Here is a 22,876-nt window from a genome sequence, read left to right as displayed (position 1 = left end):
AAAAAGAATGAAATCCCAGGAGAAGCAGACCCCCCCTCAAGAAGGCTAAAGGAAAACCAGGAGCCCATGGGGGTGCAGAGCACAGGGAAGTGAGCGTTCCAGACCCCAGTTGGGTGGAGGGCTGTGTAAGGTCTGTCAGGCCGTCAGCTCAGTGACCAGGAGGCTCTTTACTAGGGAGAGGGCACCCAAGAGGACTGCCACCTTTACCTCCTGTGGAGCTTCTCAGTGGGTTTGAACCCACCAGCGCGTCAGCAGTATTGGGGCAGCTGCCCTCTGCTTCTCAGACACCATGTGCTTTCGGACTAGGGTAACCCTCAGCTTACCCACCGAGTGGAGTTTCCACAGAGGTCTGACTGACGCAGCCTCTGGAGCATTCAGTGTGCCAGGAAGATCCAACATTGGGGCCCGGTGTCCCACGGCACCCAAGAGGACTGCCACCTTTACCTCCTGTGGAGCTGCTCAGTGGGTTTGAACTGCCAACCCTCAGGAAAGCAACACCCAATGCCACCGAGTCAAGACTGACTCCTGGTGGTCCTGTTGGACAGAGCAGACCTGCCCCCTGGGGTTTCCAAGCCAGGAGCTGTCAGATTCCTCAGGCAGGAAAGACCTCGGTAAAGAAAGAATTCACGTCAAAGCCCGGTTTGTGGTCCACGTGGGTTTTCATAAAGGACAGAAGTTCCAGCGGTACAGGTAACTGAACGCAGGCACCCTCATGGAGCTGCACACCCTGGGGCCCAAGAGAAAGACGCCACCCAACAGCCGAGAAGCAGTTGGGAAAGTGGGCAGTGGTCTCCAGGTTCTGGCCTTTGGGGGCCTTCCGCTGGGAGGCTTGGTTGATGGTTCTGGTTGACCCCATTGGCTCAATTAAGCTCACCTGGCTAAAGGCCCTGACTTGGCTCCTGCCCTTTAGCCTTAACCGGCTTCCAGCCTCCTGTAGGGGCCCAAGGCGTGGAGAGGAACAGCCCCTAACTTGCTCCCTAACAGAATCTGGACAAAGGCAGACTGCTCCTGCTGTCTCCCACTGAGTTCCTGATGGGGCCGGGCTGCCGACTGACTTCCCAGCCGCTGGGTGCTTCACCAGGGCACCCTAATTCCTCACAGTAGCCGCCCACGACTCAGCTTTCTGAAGCGTCCACAGGTTCAGTTGTTGGCCTCTCATTCTCAGATTTGAGACGGGCTCTGTCGCACACCGGAAGCTCTGTGAGGTGAGGGTTGGCGTGCCTGGGGAGAGCATGCAGCAGTCTCCCATCTGCTCTGGGTGTGCCCCCCCCCCTGCACACCTTTCCTGAGGGCACTTTTTGCTGATGGCTGCAGGCCCAGGCGTGGCTCCCCTTCCACAGGACACAGGGAGGGGCCTCCTGGAGGGGCAGAGCCATCTGCTGGTGTGGCAAGGGTGAGGGGGTGTGTGGGGGGGGGCTATATGTGAGTGTGGGGTGTGATGTGGGAGGTATCTGTGTGTGGGTGGGTATGTGGTACATGTGGGAGGTGTGCTAGGAGTGTTGTGTGGTGTGTTGTATGTGTGTGGTGTCTGCGCAGTTGTGTGAATGTGATATAGAGATGATCTAAGGTGTGCGTGTGTGTGCGTGTCACATGTGGTATGTGTGCATGGTATGTGGATGTGCAGGATATATAAGGGGACTTCAGAGGTTCTTGGACAAAGTTCATTATCATTTCATTTTATTTTTCTACAAACTTCGAGAACAGTGGTTCTCCACCTGTGGGTCGGCACTCCTTTGGGGGTCGAACAACCCTTTCACAGGGGTCACTCGATTCATAACAGTAGCAAAATGACAGTGATGAAGTAGCAACAAAAATAATGTTATGGTTGGGCATCACATAAGGAACTGTATGAAAGGGTTGCGGCATTAGGAAGGTTGAGAACCACTGCTCTGGAAGCTTCCTGTGTATGGATATGTGAACCCTGGTGTTGCAGTGCGTGCCTGTTGGGCTGCTGACCATGGTCAGCAGTTCAAAACCACCAGCCGCTCCACAGGAGAAAGACGAGGCTTTCTACTCCTGTACAGAGTGACCATCTCGGAAACCCACAGGGGCAGTTCCACCCTGTCCTAGAGGGTCGCTATGCGTGGGCATCGACTAGAGACAGTGAGTTTGGGTTTTTGGTTTGGTGGTGGGATGTGGGGGTGTGCGCTGGGGTACATGTGGGGTTTGTGTACGATGGGTATAGTGCATTTGGGGGGGCTTTGTGTGGGGTATGGACGGGCTGTGGGGATGAGTGGAGAGTGCGTGCTGTGTACGTGTGCGTGCACCCCATGATGGGTAGAGCACCTCAGGCCTCTTAAACTGGGATAGCCACCTCCGTTAGAGGCGATGTCCCGTTTGACCGGTCCTGTAACCCTGGTGGCGTAGTGGTTGCAGGATGGGCTGCTGACTGCAAAGTCGGCAGTTCTACACCACTGGCTGCTTCTCAAGAGGAAGATTGGGGCTTTACTTCTACAAGGGGTCCCACTCTCAGAAACTCACAGGGGCGGTGCACCCTGTCCTATAGGGTCGCTATGAGTTTGGCATCGACTCGATAACAGTGAATTTGGTTTGGTTTTTATAGCCCCTTTTATTGATTTTAAATAATTTTAATAGTTTAAAATTCATTAATAGTTTTATTGTCAGATAATTTACATAACATACAATTCAATGATTTAAATATATTTTTAAAGAGTTGTACAATCAATGTTTGCACATTTTCTTCTTTCTTAAACTCATTAGTAGCTCTCCATTCCCCCCCCTCCCCGCCATAATCCTAAAAGACTATTAATCCAGTTACTGTCTCTATAGATTTACCTATTTTGGATTTCATATAAAGAAAAAGAAATGAACAAAGCAAGAAACCCTCGTTGCAAAAGAAAGCAGAACATATTAAAAAACTAGAACAAATTTAAAAGGGGTCAGTGGGAGAGCATATGCTATGACATTAATGTTTAACCTAACGACATCTGCATTGATACACTCTCCGCTGCACTCTGTCTGATAGCAGGGGCTCACGTCCCTGGTCATGGTCAGCGGGAAGTCACTGGAGGCCTAATTCCCACGAGAACTATGGAAATGGGTCTTGGGCTTTTACTGTCACCCATAGCCTGCTGCAAATGTGCAGCATTTAAGCTCAAATACAGTTCCCTCCTCCAGTCTTGGATTTTATTACTTGGATCCTCCAGCCTTGGATCATATCAGCTGGTGTGCTTCTTTGCGGACACCTCACTTGGATGGCTGTTCGTTTTAAGACAAGCCCTTAAGACCCCAGTTGTTATTCTTTCTGAAAACAGGGCACGATCTGATTTCTTTACCACCCTTTGTTAAGGTGCCCATACCTTCCGCGGTGTCTTCATAAAGGCAAGTATGAGTCATAAGAACTCCTTGTTCTTAGATTAGGGTTTACAATGGAGTGTAAACTCAAAAGCCATTCATATATCTGTGGTTTATATATGTCCCTGGTACACATTAGCGATATCAGTATCACTTTATTGGAGAACATTATAAATTATCCCCATGGGGTATGTAGTATCCCTAATATCATTAATTTAGCCAACGGCATAGAATTTAAAATATCGTGGAGAAAAGGAAAGTATAGATGTATAGGATAGCTTTTTAGACTGACATACATGGATTGTTGACTCATAAATTAAAAACTTCAGTGACTAGCTGTGGTAGTTATATAAACGTTTGTCACTTTGAGGAGTAAGAGGGAAGGGGTGGAGTCTAGCCTGTCAATCAAGATATAGCCAATGAGGCCTCTGTGTGGGCATGGCCTTCTCTTGGGGATTCCTGGATTTCCTCCTTGGAGGCAGGAGACACTTCTCTCTACACTCACTCCCTGAGAGACACTCTGCTAACAAGACATATGGTGCTAAGCCTTGGGAGCTGGAGAAGCCACATGGACCTACCCTGGTGCAACCAGACCTCTGGAGCCGAGAAGCCATGTAGAGACCCTGCCAGTGCTGAGATGCTTACAACGCTACTTGATCCACAAGACTTCCAACCCACTGGCTTGTGATCCTCCTGCATTCGGCATCATTGCACGTATTTGTGAGTCTGAAGAGGACTTTATAGATTGGTATCGGATATATGGGCTAATATTGGACTTATGGGCTTGATCTGGACCGGGCTGGGACATTTTCTCAATATTCAGTTGCTCTTGTATATAAAGCTCTTTCTCATTCCCCTATGAGCCTCTGTGACTTGTTTCTCTAGTCTCCGCGGACTAACACACTAGGCCGTATTCATGCATACAGTAAGCACTAGCCAGCCATAGGCAAACTTTCAATAAAGCTCACTTACCAAAGCAGAGCTGTGCCTGCTCCCATTGCCTCTTTTAAAAGGAGAAAAAATTGTAGTCAAAAATGTCATTTCCCTTGGATCCACAATTCACCCCCATAGAAGCAGCAGGCGAGAAATGGAATGAAATATTGCAGTGGACAAATCTGCTGAAAAAGCCCTCTTGGACGGACGACCTTTGATCTTAGCCTGAAGGCCCTCTTTAAAGTATGAAACAGCACTGCTCCTCGGCCTCCTGGCTAAGCTGAAATGTAAAGTAGTAAAGGCAAGGATGTCTCCTTGAGGACTCAGGTGAGCTTGACCCAAGCCGTGGTGTTTTCTTCACCTCAGAGGATGTGAGAAACGGACACAGACTTCAGAGGATGAATACCTTGGAATTATGACGCCAGCCAAGAACCCAAAACACACACGGGCTGCAAGGAGAATGTTGGCGGAGGCGCAGCTCGAGTACTTAAAGTTGGCAAGACTTTGTGGGAGATGTTACCAGGAGGGACCGCCTGGAGAAAGACAGGTGCTTAGTGGAGAATCAACAACAACAGCAAAGATACTCGTGGGGCGGAGCGGCGCCGTGGCTGTAACCGCGGGCGTGAGCAGAGCAACAAGGACGAGGACAGCACCGCCCCAAGCAGTGTTTCGCTCTCGTGCATCCGGGCTCTACAGGCTGGAACCACGTCGATGGTCTCTAACAGCAGCTTGGTCCCATGATCGAGTCTGGGCAGTGAACAGGTCACATTTTCTCCGCCTGGGCCAAAAAGGATGGCCCGCTTCTTATTTGTCCCCTTCGGAAGTTGTTGGGACTTCCTTTTTTGACCTCGGACATAGCCAGAGATTTTTTGAATGAATGATTTTCATCACCCATATTTTTCAAAAATTTTGAAATAATTATTGTTGCACAGGAAGTTTCAAAAAAGAAAAAGGAGAGAGAAGTCGTTGGTGTCCTCTCCTCAGTTGCAGCTCAGGTCACAGGGACCGTGCCACAGCCAGGAAGCTGACCCTGGACACTGCTGTGTGCCCCTCACCTCTACTCACACGCGAGCAAATAATTCTCGCTGCCCCAGGTCCCTCGCCTGGATTACTGTGCCGAGGCCACCTGGGGTTTGCTGCTCACCACGAGCCGGAACTCAGCTCATCCCTGCAGACCAGACCCAATGGCAGCTAACAGCACCATTGTCATCACCACTGATGGGAGGGGCCCTGGCTCCACATCCTTCCAGTTCTGTACCTGCCACACCGCCATGCCCCACACACATAGATAATGCAGGTCTGGAGTCAGCACGCCTCCAGCACGTCTAGGGCCTCTGGACTTCCAACCTCTCCCCTGCACAGGCTGGTTTTAGCAGGTCTTCATGGTCTTTCCTCAGGAGCCCTGGTGACCTAATGAAGAGCAAGGTGGGCTGTTCACTGCAGGTCAGCAGTTCAAACCAACCAGCTGCTCCAGGGGAGAGAGATGAGGCTGTCTGTTCTCGAAAAGATTTGTAGTCTCAGAACTCTGCCCTCTCAGGTCACTCAGAGTCGGAATCAACTTGATGGTAGTAAGTGTGAGAGTGAGAGTGAGTGTGAGTGAGTGAGTGAGTGTGAGAATGAATGGGAGTGAGTGGGAGTGAGAGTGAGTGAATGGGAGTAAAGAGAGGGAGTGTGAGTGAATGAGCGTGAGTGAGAGTGGGAGTGAGTGAGCGTGAGTGAGTGGGAGTGAGTGAGTGAGTGAATGAATGAATGGGAGTGAGAGTATGAGTGAGTGAGTGTGGAAGTGAGTGTGAGGGCATGAGAGTGGGAGTGAATGTGCGTGAGTGATGGGAGTGTATTATTTTCTAGGTAAAAGTGGCCAACACCAGTCCATTTCAGCTCACTGAAACCCAGAACATGGGTCTTCGTGCATTCCATTTCATTTGTGACAACTCCCAATGTTCCTACATTCATACGTGGTTCATTCCAAATTTTGCTCCTTCCTTGATGTTTGCGGCTGTTTCTTCCCCCTTTGAGTAAATGAAGGTCCTGAAGGCTTCGCTCACAATGGTTCCACGTTGAGAAGGCAGCTCTTCCTCAGTCGTATTTTGAGTGCCTTCTGAGACCCGAGTGGCCGGCTCATCTTCTGGCAGCATCGCTGACAATACGCGACTCTGTTTTGCGTGTCTATCAATGTTTGACGCTGTCCCTGAGGTTTTCCTTAGCAGATGCTTCTGAAAGTTGTCTATTTTTCTTAGAACACATGGCAATAGCCCCCTGGTGCCAGTGAAGGGCTCTGCCGGCCCCCTGCCCCCAGACCCCACGGGGATAGCTCTGGGGGTCATTGGGCTGGACTCTGGCATCCATCGGGCTCAACTGGAAACAGCCTGGTGTCTTGTCTTGGAGCCTGGGACAGCTTTCCTTTCCTCCCACCTTCTTCCTCTCTGAAAACACCCCACCCCGGGACGTGATCCCCGTATTCTTCACCCTGTTAACACCAGGGCCTTCATCAGCACCCAGGGAGCAGGGCTATGTCTGTGTGGTCTCCACCCAGGCACTCCTCCTGAAAAGATGCCTGATATCTAAGTTTTCTGTCACTTAGTGTGTTAGGGCTCTGTAGAGAGAGAAAACCAGATTGCTGATAATTTTATATATATTCATAAAGATAAAGATAGATAGCACAAGAAATGAACTATTAAATTATAGATAGATAATACAAGAAATGAATAACGCAGTACAAATGATTCAGTGCAACTCACTCCCATGAGACAGTTGTGAGACACTGGCAGTCCTTCAAGTCTTGAGAGCCGCCAGGTAGTCCTCTGTAGAGAGAGCTAGGCTATCCCAGCACAGGCAGCAAACAGCAAGGCAGGTCACCAACCGTAAGTCCCCAGCTCCAGAGATGTACATTGCAATTCTCTGGCGAGGCAGGTCTTAAAGGGGCCTCAAATTACAGTGATACAGTCCACAGGTTAGGTGTCCCACAGGTAGTGTAGCTTGCAAATTGAGGCACAGAACAAGCAAGGCAGTCGCACACTGATCTGATGATCAAAGATCGAGAGACAAGAAAGGCAATGCTCACTGAGCCATTTATCTCTCTGCCCTTCAATTAATCCCACTTGTGTTTATCGGCCAGGCTGGCACAATAAACTAACTACCTCACTTAAGATTTTTATAACTAGATCGCTAGGTCTTTCTTCCTTGTCTGCCTCCATCGGAAAGGAAACCCTGCTTAACAGTTGCATTGGCACTTAGTCCACACATCCCACAATTCAGTAGTCCAGTCATATCAGGGAGAGTTGCACAGACAAGCGTCTTGGGAAAGAAAGGAGAGGTGTCTTCTGTGAGTGAGGGTCGTCAAAGCCAGGCGGGCTATGGAACCGGCAGTGAGAAGGGGATGGGCCGCTATGGGTTGCTTGTAGTTTAGGGCTTGGCGATGAGGCAAAAAGGGGGGCGAGCTTGGAGGCAGGCCTGAGAGCAGGTACAATCATTACCACAATCCATTTTAGAGCTCTTTCTCCCCCAGTTAAATCACTTTTAAAATGAGCTGTGTCATCAGCATCAGGCCCAGTGCTTCCGCCCACATAGGCTGTTTGCGCCCCACCCCCTCCCCCTCCCTGTCTCCCACTCCCCACCCCTACCTCCCCTGGTATCCGTTCTTATCTCTATGCACCGACTCCTTCCGTGCCTCCCCAACTGGCAAACCCACCAGAACCCATAGAAAGCACGCTCACATCATTACAAAGTGCCGCAGGCAGCGTCCTGGAGAAGTCTTGGCGAACGGACTGTCTTCAAGTGAAGGTCGAGAAAACAGCATGTCTGACAGTGGTGCGATGATTCAAGACGTGAACACCAGGCCAAGGTACCCTGAGAGCGTCACATCCCCACGGCCTCTGGGAAAGGTCTGTCTCCTGGAACCCCAGCCAGGACCGGGAAATCTCTTTTATCTTAAAGCTTGATAGAGAAAAAAAAATGTATTGTTTCGTTTGGGTCTCTTTGTCGGCAAGACTGACCCACATTCCAACCACCTTCCCGGTCCAGCCCCAGATCAGCTTGGCAGTATTTTCTTTTTGCGGCCTGTGTCCATTTCCCCACCAGAATATCAATCTTTCATACCACGAAAGAATTCCGCATCCATTTATTTATTCAGAAACCACTGTGCATCCCGTTAGTTCCTCAGTTTTATGCTTCTGGCCTCAGCCTCTTTATTGACAAAAGGACCTTGTTAGACCAAAGTTCTTGATCCCAAAGTTCTTTTCCACGACCCGGGCTGTTCAGTGTCCCGCTACACCCGTGGTTCCTCGTCTGCCGCCGTGCTCCTGCCGCCGTGCAGCTCCCCAACCTTCAGCTTGAGTGGGTGGAGCTAGCTGCCATGGCTCCCGGGGGAACCTGCAATCCAGTGTCTGTATGCCAATGTTGATGTCACCCCTCAGTCACCTGTCACATGCATCTTCAGCTCAGGCTTACTGTGGCTGGCCAGGGCCAGGCAAGAGCTCGGTGTCACTGGGGGATGGAACCGTCCGTAATTGGGCAAGGCAGCGCGGCTGGATGTCACCCAGGCCTGAGAGCCACGCGTGAGGGAGGGGAGCAGAGCCACACGGTGGGCTTGGAAGTAGATCGATAGTTTGTGTGACGTGCAAGAATTTATTATTAAATAAGGAAAGTTGATTTCAGAGCAGTAAAAGCCCTTACACACACACACACACACACACACACACACGATTCTCAAAGCCTAGCCTTCAAAATATTTACCATTCCCATCAGTGTGAGGTAGGATTGCTGATTTTCACTTGGTTCTTTTTTATTGTATTTTTTCTGTAACAAACATCATGTTAATTATTGTTTACTAATCAACAGTCTTCTCCCTTACCTCCATCCATCAGTCCCTCTCTCTTTCACACACACATGCAATCTCTCCAACACACAGCGTCTCTTCCCGCCCCACTCCAACACAGAAGCCCGCTCCCACACTCTCACAACATACTTCCACACACTCCCCTATATGCACACCTACCTCTGAGGTGTGTGGATATAAGATGGGGGGGGGGGTTCGTTAGGGTTCTCCCGTTGGCCATGTTGTAGATGTCTGGGCTTGGGGGTGGGGGACACAGTCAGTCACCTAACAGGGTGCTCAGGGCGTGGGGAGCAGGCCTCGCTGCTGCTCTTGAACATTAGGCACCCCGGGGTTGACAGACAAAGGTTCCAGGAAGTGAGCCCCTGACCCGTCTCACACTGCATGCTCCTCATGCACACACGTGCACAGACACACACTCATCCTCAGGACTCAGACCACAGAACTGGCGCTCAGGCCTCAGTATCCCCAAGGACAGGGAGCAGCCACAGTGTCCTGTCAGGTGTCCCAAAGGCTGCAGCCTGAGGCCGGAAAGAGCAGAGCCCAGACCTGCCTGTGGCCCTGCTGGAGCTGCCAGCCGCTGGGAGGGAGGCGGCAGCTTTGTGCTGGTGGACGGGCGGGTGGAGAAGCAGCTGTCTGCTCACGTCTGTGGGCCAGCTGAACATCCCCTCCCTTGATGGCCGGCTGGAAGCTGCTTCCCAGGCCCAGGGCCAACCCCAGAGAGGCTCTGGAGCCCATGTGGGAATCCTCAGCCAGCCTCAGGGTCCTATCTGACCAAACCCCGCTTCCAGAAGCCAGGAGACCTGGATATCAGTGAGCGAGGCAGCACCTAACCCAGAAAAGACTCGCCTACCGAGAAAGCCAGACCTCCAGGGAAAGGTGGAAATGGGGTGTGTGGGGCGGGGTTCTTGCCAAAGAACAGATCATTTTAGAAGCCCCGTTTGAATTAAAATTCAGTCCCTGACACGCTTGTCTTTGTAAGCCTCACTCCTCTTTCTAATAATCCTTAGCCCTTAAGAAGACTCAGGTTGCGTTATTCCACTTTAGCACATGGATAAACTGAGGGGAAAGCTGTGGGGGCTTTGAAGCCAGACAGCTGGTGAACAAATTCACAAAAGGTACCCTCTCTGCTTTCTCATTGGTGAAAAGGGGATTTTAAAGCGTTGGAGTCTTGGGTTAAGTGAAGTGAGTTTGGTGGGCCCTGACTGGTGCCTGGAGCTAGCGGTGCTCTGTGAATAGTCACCCCTATTCCTCCCACCCTGTGAACCATGAAGCAGAACCAGGAAAGGGATAAAGGACACCAAAGTCTGGGGCAGGTCTCAGGGCATGGCTGGGCACCCACGGGGGCAGAGCTACAGGGGGAACAGAAATGCCCTCCTGAAAATCCAGGAGTTTCTTGACTCAGGCTCATCAAGCCACAGTTGGTCTCTGTCATGCCTGCCCTGGTGCGTGGCTCCTTCAGGTACTGGGGGAGAACCTGCAAGCCCTTATTCTTTATTCAGCCTATAGTATATAAGGGCATACCCCACAAAATTTTTTTTCAAAGCTATGTCTTTACATTTTTTTATTTTTTACAAAACAACCTCATCAACTTCAAAGGACTCTCCATTACACTTAGGATATTTGTCATATCTGTGATTCCGTTCTTGGAAACATTTTGCAAACTCTTCTGTTTGGTTGGCTGACAGCACCTTCCTCCTTTTTTCCTTCACCTCTTCTACATTGTCAAATTGCTGACCTTTCATGTCCCTCTTCACTCATGGAAACAAAAAGAAGTCGCATGCAGCAAGATCAGGTGAGTAAGGTGTGTGGGACAAGAGAGGCATGCTGTTTTTTGCCAAAAACTGGCACACTGAGATGGCTGTGTGAACAGGTGCATTGTTGTGGTGGCAAAACCAGTCCCCTGTATGCCACAAATCAGGGCTTTTTTGTCTCACTGTTATGCAATCTTTTTAGGACCTCTAAATAGAAAGCTTGATTAACAGTCTGACCTGGTGGAAAGAACTCCAAATGTACTACAAGTCGACAATTCCATTCAGGAAGTTGACGGACATCCAGAACGAGAGTTGTCATCAATTAACATTTCACTTTTTTTGAAACGAGAAAACCACTCAAAAACTTGAGTTTTTCCCATAACGCTGTGCTTGTAAGCTGTGTTTAACATCACAACAGTTTCTGTGGCATTTTTCCCAAGGAGGAAACAAAATAACATCGCCACACACTTTTTCAAATAAGCTCTCACAAAAAACAAGGTTCAAGTGAAAATTCTTTTACAAAAAAATCCACTGTGACCAGAGAGAACCTTCCCAGGTGATGCCACTGGGTGCACTACCTCCGTGAGTTGCTCACTGCTTGCCTAGCTGGAAAATGTGTCCTAAGAAAGCTCTGTGCCACCCAGCGCAATTCCGGGGGGTAGGGGTGTTTGGTACCCCCTCATATGCTTCATGCTCCAGCTCTCTTTGTATACCCATCCCTACAGCTCCCCATTCCTGCCTTGTTGGGCCAGTCTGGCCATTGGACTGGTCTCCACGGAGACCAGGCACCTTTGCGGATCTGCTATTGCTGGTTAGAGACTTGCCATCTGTGTGTGTATACCCTAATCCCACAGGCCTCCTCTCCCCTAATCTCTAGTGCACACTGAGGATCCAGTTCCTACCTCTTTGGGTTTTATTTTGCAGTCCCAAGTGGTTACTTTGCTCAGCTGCTAGCAGGAAGGTTGGACGGTTGAGTGAATCCTGCCCCTCCCTTGCCCCGAGGGAAGGGAAGAAAAGTCTGGCACTCGACTTCTGCAAAACCAGCCTTCCATACCCCCATGGAGCACCCGTGGCGTCACCATGAGCCAGGAAGAACTCCAGGGTACCTGGGTTAGCGTCCCTGAGCGGGTGAATGCTTAGCACAGGGGCTTTGCCCTGAACGATGGTAGAGGGGTGAGCCTGTCCAGAGAGGGCTGAAGGAAAGGCCCGCTGTCTGTTTTCAAGCAGACATGTCATTAAAGACCCTGCAGAGCTCGGAGCACAGACGTGCACGGTCACACAAGCCCCTGTCTGGTCAGGGCTTGTCTTCCTGGCTTGAAGTACCTGCCAGATGGCTAACTTCAACCCTGGCTGACCTGCTCTGGACTCTTGTCTTTAGACAGTGCTGGTGGGGCGGTGTTCATGTGCAGGGTAGGGACACGGGATGCAGTGGCCCGGTGACTGTGCCCCGCATGGGGGCTGTCCCTTCTGCACATGATGGGGGGTGTGGGTGGGACTGGCTGTGGTATCAGCTCGACTGTGTTGGAGTTGCTCCTCACTGTGAGTTCAGTGTGGTTAGTAAGCATTTGCTTAGTACCAGCTGTGTGCTGGACCCTGGGGCCATTGTTGGACTGTCACTCACTGCCATTGAATCAATGTTCATCGTGTCTCTGTCTGGTAGTAGAAAACGCAGTCTTTCTCCTGTGGAGCTGCTGCTGGTTTCACACTGCTGACCATGTGGATCTCAGCCCAACGTGTAACCACTACGCCACCAGGCCTCCTTGTTGGACCATAGAGTCTGTTTCTTCATGTATCCTTAGGGCGAGTAGACACAAAACCACAGGAGACGCTGTTACATCCAAATTTCAGATAAGCAACAGATAACGTTGTAGTATTAAGGCCTCCATATTTGTGGTTTATCTGAAATTCAAATCCACTGCATCTGTTTAGTCTGGCAACCCTACATGAGAAAGAAAGAAAGACAGACAGAAATAACATGATTCCAGGACTTGGTGTGTGCCAGGATGGGAAAACCTGGGCATGGTGAGAGCTCCCCAGGGCCCTGGCCTGGGTGCGGGTGGCCTCCCTGAGGCCTCTCCCCATGCTCAGGACAGAGTGACCTGATCTTCAGACAAACAGCCAAGTGGGCCCAGAGAGTTGGTGGACTAGAATTGATGATGTCATCAACAAGGTACTTAGCAAATTGTATCTGTTATCTTTTTATTAATAATTTTACTTGTAGCAGCCAAGTGAAGTATGCATTCCAGACAGGTAAGCATCAAACTAACCACCATTTTAACTTTATTTTAAATGTTGTTGACTTTTACTTTATGGGAAGAGACTGTGCATGAGGGCCCGAGTGTCTTCCAACCAAGCATTGCATGTGTTGCCTGTACCTTTGAAAATTCTCTTTAAAAATGGAGATGCAGCGTATTATCTGAAATCTCCATTTTCCATCCTAAGGCATCAACAATTCACCTAGATCCTTTATCTCATAGACTGTCAGGAGAGTTGAGTTAAGAAAATGGTAAGGACGAGTCTCTGTCACTAGAGCTACGGTGACAGCTCACCCCAAAGGGGATGGCTTTCCAAACCAAGAATGCACTCTGCCACAGCCTTGGAGGCTAGGAGGCCAAACCTGCCTTGGAAGAAGTACAGCCAGAATGGTCCTTAGAAGCAAGGATGGTGAGCCTCCTTCTCATTTGCTTTAGGTATGTTATCAGGAGAGGCCTAAACCCAAATTCACTGCCACCATGTCAACCTTCTAGGACAGGGTAGAACTGAGTTCCCAAGACTGTAACTCTTCATGGGAGTAGCAAGCCTTGACTTTCCCGAGTACCGACGGGGTTTGAACTACTGACCTTGTGATTAGCAACCCAGCACGTCACCACTGTGCCACCAGGGCTCCTTATCAGGAGAGACCAGTCACAGGAAAAGGACATTGTGCTTGATAAAGTAAAGGGGTGGGGTGCAGCAAAGAGAAAGACCCTCGATGAGATGGATTGGCTCGGCAGCTGCTCCGAGGGCTCAAACAGGAACGACCATGAAGAAGGCGCAGGACCCGGCAGTGTGTCCTTCTGTTGGACACAGGTGTGCGTCGGGACAGACTGAGCAATACCCAACCCCATCCACTCATCTTCAGAAGTAGATAGCCAGGTGAGGTGCTCCAGGTGAGCTCGAACATCTTCCCTTTAGTTAGTAGTGAGTTCACTATTTGCACCCCCACATGTGCCCTGACCCTCACTCCCTCCCCTCCCCAGTCTCTGCTGCCTGGGTCAGTGACAGCTGCAGGCTCCAAACCTCGCTAGCCTGGTGGGAACAATCAACCCAGCCCCTTGAGTGGCCAGGTTGGGGTGTTGGGGTGAGGGTGGGGAGCAGACTGAGCTGGGAAACAGGCCCATAGAGCTTCTGCTTGGAATTCCAGGTGCCGGCCCTTCACAGGGGCGCGGCGCCTTCGCTTCACGCTGCACTTGTAAATGGAAACGTCTACATTTTACATTAGCAGCATGTCCACTGCAAGTATTTGTGGTTACTCTCTGTGACATAAATCTCTTTTAGAGATGTGTGAGAACAGCATACATAATGAAATATCAACATGAAACTTGATTTAAAGGGCCTTTTCATTAATATAACAAATGAAGTGTACTGAAATTTGAAAGTATGTTCCTTTGGGCCTAATTAAAATCCCGAACCAAATACATGGATATGTATATTTTAAATGAAGACATTCAGTAGCTTAGAATTAGCTCCCAGAATTAATTCAAATTGAAAGGTACATTAGCAGCGTGTCGCTACCGCCAACATACCCAGTCCTGTCCCTTTCTGGTCTCACCAGGAACTTGCATCTGATTTAGTGCCTGCAGGAGGCGACAGGTAGGCTATGCTGAAAAAATACTGTACAATTAAAAAAAAGAAGAAGAAAGAATAGGTGTCCCAGGTATCACTCAGGGACCCCACAGGACACAAAAGTGCCCCCAGATGGCTCAGTGAAAAGGCATTCATGGAAAGGTGCCAACAGAGGTGGGCAGGGTGGCAGAAATCTACAAGGAAGGTGAAGTTCCAAAGACAGCAACAGCAGGAAGCCACTATTCGCCCCCCTCCCCCCCACCAGCAACATCAACAATTTAGGAGGGTGGGATGGGGACTACAGGATGTTATTGCCAGAGAGCAGGAGCTACTCCAGCAGGGAAGGAGCCTTTCCCAGAGAGACAGCAGAGAGCTGGAAAAGTCAGTCACTGCCATCTAGTCAGTTCCAAGTCAGCAGGGAAGAAATACCAAGGCCTCTCTACTCCCACCTCCTCCCCCTCCCCTCCCACCCTCCTCATTCTGAGACCTCCCAATGGCCAAACTCGGGCAGAGGCATTGGCAACCCCTAGAGGTGGCCACTGGAAGCACAGGGCACAGCAGAGAGAGCAGAGAGTATCACAGGGCAACCTGGGGGTGGAGGGCAGACAATATCCAGCACCTTGCACCACCACCCCACACCTCACCGCCCTCTGAGGTCCCCTGGGTGCAGGAGGGAGAGAGGGGTTTGTGCCTCCACAAATGCTGTGGATGACGTTGGCAACTCATGCACCCTCTCCAGGGTCAGCTCCCTCGTCTGTGCACCAGATGTCCGGGGCCACCTCACGCACTCCTGACCTATGATCCCTGCTGGCCAGGGAGATGGACTTGGAGCGGAGGGAGGGCTCCCTCAGCCCGAGGACAGCACTGCCAACAGCATGGTCCGGCTGCTCCCTCTTCTGGTAACTTTAACCTGGTCAATCTATTGAATACACAACACCAGAGAAGCGTCGATGCACCTGAAATATGGTGCTGGTGAAGATTACTGAGAAGCGCCATGGCCCTCAAATCTGTCCTGGAAGAAGTACAGCCAGAATGCTCTTTGGAAGTGAGGTCGAATAGAAGGGCAGCAAGAAAAGAGGAAGACTGTTGATGAGACGGCCTGACACAGTGGCCTCAACGACGGGCTCAAATATCAGAGACGGTGGGGACGGCGCAGTCTCATTCTGTTGGGCATCGGGTCACGGCGTCTGAAGTGGCTCGAAGTGCACCAAGCAGCAGCAACCCACTTTGGCTTCGTTGCTGCTGCTGCTGCTGCTGCTGCTGCTGCTGTCGGTGGTGGTGGCGGCGGCCATACTGTTGTTTTCTTGTTGCTGCTGTTGGTGGTTGTGTTAGACAAGGTTCCCTAGAGAAACAACCCCAGGGCACTTATGATTATCCAGATAGATATAGATGCACCCCAAAGGAATATAAAAGACAATTAGTCCACACAGCAGCACAGAGGGCTCATTTCAACGCCCTTCCATGGAACAGGTAATATACTGGAGTCCTTCAGCTCACCAGGGCTGCTGACTCCAAAGTCAAGGAAGCAGACAGCTGAGTCTTCTGTAGAGTAATGCAGGCAGTCCAGACACAGACAGCAAAGAGCAGGGTGGGTCACCAACAGTCAGCTAGATGACAGGACCCACCAGCCTCAAGCTCAAGCGATGTACACACCAGCAGTGTGGTGAAGCAGGTCTTGAAGGAACCTCAGGCTCTCATGACACGCTCCACGGGTTGGCTGTCCCACAGGTAGTGTAGCACACAAGTTGAGGCAGAGAACTAGCTAAAGCAGCTGCACACTGGTCGAATCACCAGAGAGCAAGAGAGAAATGTGGGACTCGCCAAGCCATTTCTCTTTGCCCTCAAATCAAACTGACCTTACTAATCCCACATGTTCCTATTGGCCAGGTTGCACAATAAACCTACCTATCACAGTGGTGTTGCTATTGTTTTTGTTATGGCTATTGCTGCTGCTGCTGCTGCTAGTAGCCATCAGTTCAGACTCATGGTGATCATTTGTTCAGAGAAGTTCTCTGTCGGGATGTGTTTTCCAGATTGCCAGGCCTTTCTTTGTAGGCAACTCCGGGTGCCTGTCTTCACTGCTCTGCATTTGCCCACAGGAAAGGGCCGCAAGGCCCAAGGCAATAAATCGGATGCTTCTGTGAAATGTAATTTAAAACAAAAAACATTCATTAGCCATTGAAACTTGCTAGCTGGGACTCTGAGCAGAGCAGGGAGGGCACTGTGTCTGACAAGCCAGGGGTTTCCTGTGAAAAATAGCCCCAAGGCAACCCCTGCCCAAACATCTGACCCCCACCTTCCGTACTGAGTGCCATCATCACTGGTGGACAGTTAATCTGACCAGAAGACTCTGCCTTCAGGGTCCACTTACTAATTTGAGAGAGAGAGAGAGAGAGAGAAGCAGACCATTTGAGAGAAAAAGAGCTCCAGGCTCTTCCTCCACCCGCACCTCCCACCCGCCCTCTCTCTGTGGCAGTTACATTCAGAGGAAATAGTGCACACTGTCTAGAAACGTCTCAGGGAGAAAAGGGCACAATTTCCTGGGTGATGGATGGGTGGAGGCCTGGCACAGGCTGCAGGGCAGGTAAGGAGCGCAGGAGAGGGAGGCAGCTGGGGTGGGAGGCCAACCCATGGCCGGAGCAGATCCTAACTCAGACCGTGACCCTGCGGGGTGGAGGAGGCAGTCTCATCTTCCTCCCCAGGAGCGGCTGTCAGGCTAGAACCACTGACCTTGCAGTTACAGGTCAATGACTAACCCACAGCGGCTCCAGGGAACGGACTTTGGGATCCAAAAGCCTTCGTTCTAATGTGCTGAAGGGCGGGGGGCCACATAGGAACTGCCCAAAGACCTTGGGTCACAGCCAGGTGCCACACCCGAGGGGCCTCTGGCCAGGGAAGGACAGGCAGCTGCTGGCCAGGGGTGACCACAGCTCCGGGGCCGGTCACCAGATCAAACAGAATCCTCCACCTCAGGGAAGGGGTTGCAGCTTGGTGGTTGGTGTGCGACTGAGCCCAGAGTAGCCAGCGGCTGCCTCGTGCTGGGGTGGGGCTGGGCCTGGGCTAGGAGGTGGAGACCCACAAGGACAACACTAGGGGGCTGAGACTCTTCCCACGCACCTACCACCCCATGGGTTTGGCCGTGACAGGCAGTTCCTGATGTCGCCTCTTCTCATGCAAACGCAGGCCCAAGACCCCCCCCACCCTTTGCCCGGTGGACCAACCACTGGACTCGGCCCCGAGGCGGCCCCTGTGGGTGGCATCTCTGTGGAGGACAATGATGACTGTGGAGGACAATGATGACTGTGGAGGACAATGATGACAGGGCCCCCCCACCCAACACTGTGCGGCTCCACCCTGCCCTGGCTGGAGGAGAGGCTGACACGCTGACCCCACAGAGCCCTGCTCACCCCCAGCCAGCGAGGATGATGTTAGGCCCTGGACAGGGCCATGGAGTCCCCCCAGAGCACCAGCTCAGGTGTGACGGTACAGGTAGGAGGGCAGGGTGGCCACCCTGCCCTGGCAGTCCGAGCTCTTGGGCGAGGGACCCAAACTGAGCACACTGCACTCCCCTGGATTCCAACTCACAGCGCCCTGCAGGGCAAACTGGGCATGCCCGTAGGGGTTCCAAGGGTGTCATCTTTAGGGGAGCCGACTGCCACTCTTTCTCCCGAGGTGCACTGCTGGATTTGACTGCCTGCCAACCAAGCTTGACTCAGTTTCACACCAGCTCGGGGACTCAGGTTCTACCCCCGGGTGCTTTCTGAGGCACTTAGGCTCCGAGTGGAAAAGGTGTCCCTACGGAAAACCCTCCCCCCACTCCCAGCTGCCTTGGCTGGGGGTGTCAGTGAGCCTCCAGAGGGAAACCCTGTGGGTGCCCCCCACCCTGGGAGCACCCCAATTCAGCCTGCATCCTCGCCGGGAGTGGATGTTTTCCGAGGAGAAACGCTGGCGTTCCATGGTGAAATGTCTTGGATTGGAAGCTCAAACCCAGCCCTGGCCCTCTGGTATTTGGCTGTCTTTATCTTTGGCCATGTGAGATTCCCACGTTTCAAAAGAAGGACTTTAAAGGTTGGTAAAGCTCCGAAGACTTCAAATAGGGCTTTTAAAAGCACTTTGATGGTTTAAGCAAAGGCGCATGAATTACGTTATCTCTTAAATTACACCAAGCTTTAAATCTGCGGGGAAATGTCCTTGGCAAGATGGATTGGGTTTTGTCTCCTGTGGGTCGTTTTTGTTTTTCTAAGTTGGGCAATGCTCTCAGGTGGGGGTGCAGTGGTGGGGGGCAGGCTCAGGATGCCCAGACTTCCTGTCACCTGGTCCCTTGGAGGTGCTCAAAACAGGGACATGAGGGACAGAGGCAGGAACAAGGAACAGGGACATGAGGGGCAGAGGCATGTCCACCCAGTACAGTGGTGAATGAACAAGGGGACGAAGCAAACACAGCTTCACTTTTGCTACACTTTCCACTAACTCATGGCCTGAAGCCATCCATCTTCCCCTGCTCCCCAGACGAGTTCTTAAACAAGCCAGCAACAGCCAGAGACCCCAACCCTGGGGGCCAAGAGAGGCACAGGAACAGATAGGGAGTGTTCAGGCCACGGGTTTGGGGGTTCAGTTCCTGCCCTGCCACAATTGGCTGAGTGGCATCTCTGACCCTCAGGGCCATGGTCTACTAAATGAGCTCATGACATCCCTCACTCACCAGGTTGCTGTGAGGCTTAATCTAGATCCGTGTAACCCCCCAGTGGAGGGCTGGACCCTCAAGCCCCCTCAAGAATCAACATTGACTGAGGTGGTGAGGGTGGCAATGTGGTGATTGTAATCGTAATGGTGATGGCAGTGAGGGTGATGATGGTGATGGTGATCATGGTTGTGTGATGACACTCATGGCAATGATGGGAGTAGTGAGGGTGCTGGGGTCATGGGAGTGGGGAGTTGATCGTGATGATGGTGATGTGATGGTGGTGATGGTGGTGACGGTGATGAGAGTAGTGATGGTGCTGGGGTCATGGAGTGGGGAGTTGATCGTGATGGTGATGATGGTGATGGTGGTGATGGTGATGGGAGTAGTGATGGTGCTGGGGTCATGGAGTTGGGGAGTTGATCGTGATGGTGGTAATGGTGATGTGATGGTGATGATGTGATGGTGGTGACTGTGATGGGAGTAGTGATGGTGCTGGGGTCATGGAGTGGGGGAGTTGATCGTGATGGTGGTAATGGTGATGTGATGGTGGTGACGGTGATAGGAGTAGTGATGGTGCTGGGGACATGGAGTGGGGGAGTTGATCGTGATGATGGTGATGGTGGTGATGTGATAGTAGTGATGGTGGTGACGGTGATGGGAGTAGTGATGGTGCTGGGGTCATGGAGTGGGGGAGTTGATGGTGATGATGGTGATGGTGGTGATGGTGATGGGAGTAGTGATGGTGCTGGGGTCATGGAGTGGGGGAGTTGATCGTGATGATGGTGATGGTGGTGATGTGATAGTAGTGATGGTGGTGACGGTGATGGGAGTAGTGATGGTGCTGGGGTCAGGGGAGTGGGGGAGTTGATGGTGATGATGGTGATGGTGGTGATGGTGATGGGAGTAGTGATGGTGCTGGGGTCATGGAGTGGGGGAGTTGATCGTGACGGTGATGATGGTGATGTGATGGTGGTGATGGTGGTGATGGTGATGGGAGTAGTGATGGTGCTGGGGTCATGGGAGTGGGGGAGTTGATCGTGATGGTGGTAACAGTGACGAGATAATGGTGCTGGTGCTCGTGATGCTAGTAGTAGCCGTGATGCTGCTGATAGACGGTGTGACCACAGTGATGACGGTGATGGTGCTGATGGGAGTGGTGGTGATAAGCGCGGTGGTGGTACCAGTTGTGGTGATGGTGGTAGCGGTGAAGGTGTAGTGATGGTGCCAATGATGCTGACAGTCACCATGATGGTGCTGATGGTGATGATAGTGGCGTGGCGAGTCATGATGGTGACGAGAATGGTGACGATGACCGTGACAGCAATGATGTTGCTTGTGCAACTGATGGTTATGGGGGTGATTGTGGGAAACAGAACTGGGAAGAGAGTGTGTGCGGGCAAACTCTCAACACTCACACATTAAGGAGTCTGGGAGGTCAGGGGTCCCATGGAAGGAACCTTCACATTTGTGGGTGGGAGATGCGTCCCAGTCACATTCTCCTAAGTAAAAGTCATTCCTTCCCCTCACTGTTCTCCCATAATAATGCCAATTTTAAGGTGCTGCTTGCAAGCACATGGCTGCTACTATATTCACAAGGTCAACTGTTTAAAGGCTATCTGCCTGAAGGTTGTCTGTCATCAAAGACAATTGTCTAAAACCCACAGCCTTCTGATAGGATCGTAGATCATTCCCCTGGAGAAGAGCTCAAAGACATCTAAGATGAAGCCAACAAAGCAGACCAAGGTGAGGCTGCCATCTTGGCTCTAGAACCTGCTTCTCTTGTACCTTCCTGTCACATGTATGCCACTAGGGCAGCAGTTCTCAACCTGTGGGTCACGATCCCTTTGGGGGGGTCGAATGACCCTTTCATAGGGGTGGCCCAATTCATAACAGTATCAAAATGACAGTGAAGAAGTAGCAACAAAAATAATGTTATGGTTGAGGGGTCACCACCACTTGAGGAACTGTATGAAAGGGTCGCGGCACGAGGAAGGTTGAGAACCGCTGCTCTAGTGCCTCCCCTTCTTATTGCGTGTGTACCCCAGCTCCTCCCCCTCCTGTTACACGTATGCCTCTAGTACAACCCCTTCCTACTACATATATCCTCACTGTGTGGCCTGTGTGCCCGAGATTATATAGGCTCATGATAATACATTACACTCTCTCTGCTCAGACCTGGTTCCTAAAGCATGCTTTATCTTGTCGAGGTCTCTTTAATTTATCCCTCCATTACACAATCGTCCCTTGGACCCATTCAGTGGTGGGGAGGCTGGTCTCCCACAGATGATGCTGGCCATGGTGACCACCTCTAGGTCCTTTCAGCAACTAGGCCCCAATATTAGCTCCATCTTCTTCAGTTGACTGCCTCGACTCTGTGCCCTGTGCTTAGATGTGCAGCAAAGCTCGTCATTCCATATTTCGGGTCACCCCCGAGGGCAGGTGTCCTGTCCCTCACTTATGGTCAGTTCCGTGGGGCCAGGAGCCATCCTTGGTTGGCAGCGTGCAGTCTTCTAGGATGGTGGCTTACCCACATTCCAGCACTCTCTCCTTCTCTAGGATGAGGCCTCCCTGGTGATGAAATGGGTGCCCAGAGGCAGGTCTCCCAGTCAGAGTGGGCACAGATGGCTTGGATGAAGTCTTTCTAGAGGTGCCAAAGGTCCCTGGACAGCCCTGTCCTGAAGCAGGCATAAGGGATGGAAGGCAGGTGCAGAGTTTTCTAACTGGTATCTTAGTGCCATGCACTTAGGGATGAGATTTCCCTAGAAGAGTGGGATGAGGGATTCAACTGGAAGGAGTTCCTCAAAAGAAGCAGAGAACGTTGGTGAGCTTGCTGGTGAGTGGTCCTGACACCCCCGCTCTCCCTACAGCCCAGCCCAGCCCCATTATGTCAGCCTTCCTTACTACACTCCCCCACCGCCTGACTTCGCGTGATGCCTGTTCTTGTTTGGGTGGTCTGTGTTCCTGTTCCGTCGTTATTCACGCCTCGGTCCCCGAGGCAGGCTGTGTTCGCTTCCAGCTCCCACAGGAAGGCTCTGAGGGCAATCCTTTCACGGACTCCCTACTGGACCCGTGGGGATGCCGTGGTGAAGCGCTTGACTGCTGCTCCAAAGGTCAGTAGTTCGAACCCACTAGCTGCTCCTCAGGAGAAAGACCGGCGCCAGCTTCCATAAAGATGACAGACTGGGACAGCCCATGGGACAGTTCTGCCCTGTCCTGGGTGGGGGGACGGCGGGGCAGGGCGGGGCGGGGCGGGAAGGTTGCTCTATGAATTGGAGTAGACTAGGGCAGGGGCCTCAAGGCTTCACAAAGCCCTCAGTAGACAGCAGGGTCCACCCTAGGGTGTCTCCCAGCGCTCTGTGCAGCTGTGGGTGTTGCTTGTTCCTGGTGCAGAGTTACTTCCAACTCAAGACAGTCGTGGAAACGAATGGCCAGGCCTGTCTTCTCAGGTGCTTCTGAGGGGTCTCTGCTAGTAGTTGTGCACTGAACTGTTCAACAAAGACGTGGCCCTGGGCATGGGGGAAGGTGACTGTCACG

This window comes from Tenrec ecaudatus, chromosome 7, assembly GCF_050624435.1.
Source record: "Tenrec ecaudatus isolate mTenEca1 chromosome 7, mTenEca1.hap1, whole genome shotgun sequence".
In the NCBI taxonomy this organism is placed as follows: Eukaryota; Metazoa; Chordata; class Mammalia; order Afrosoricida; family Tenrecidae; genus Tenrec; species Tenrec ecaudatus.
The sequence above is the reverse complement of the archived record's forward strand: the minus strand, read 5'-3'. Positions refer to the sequence as shown.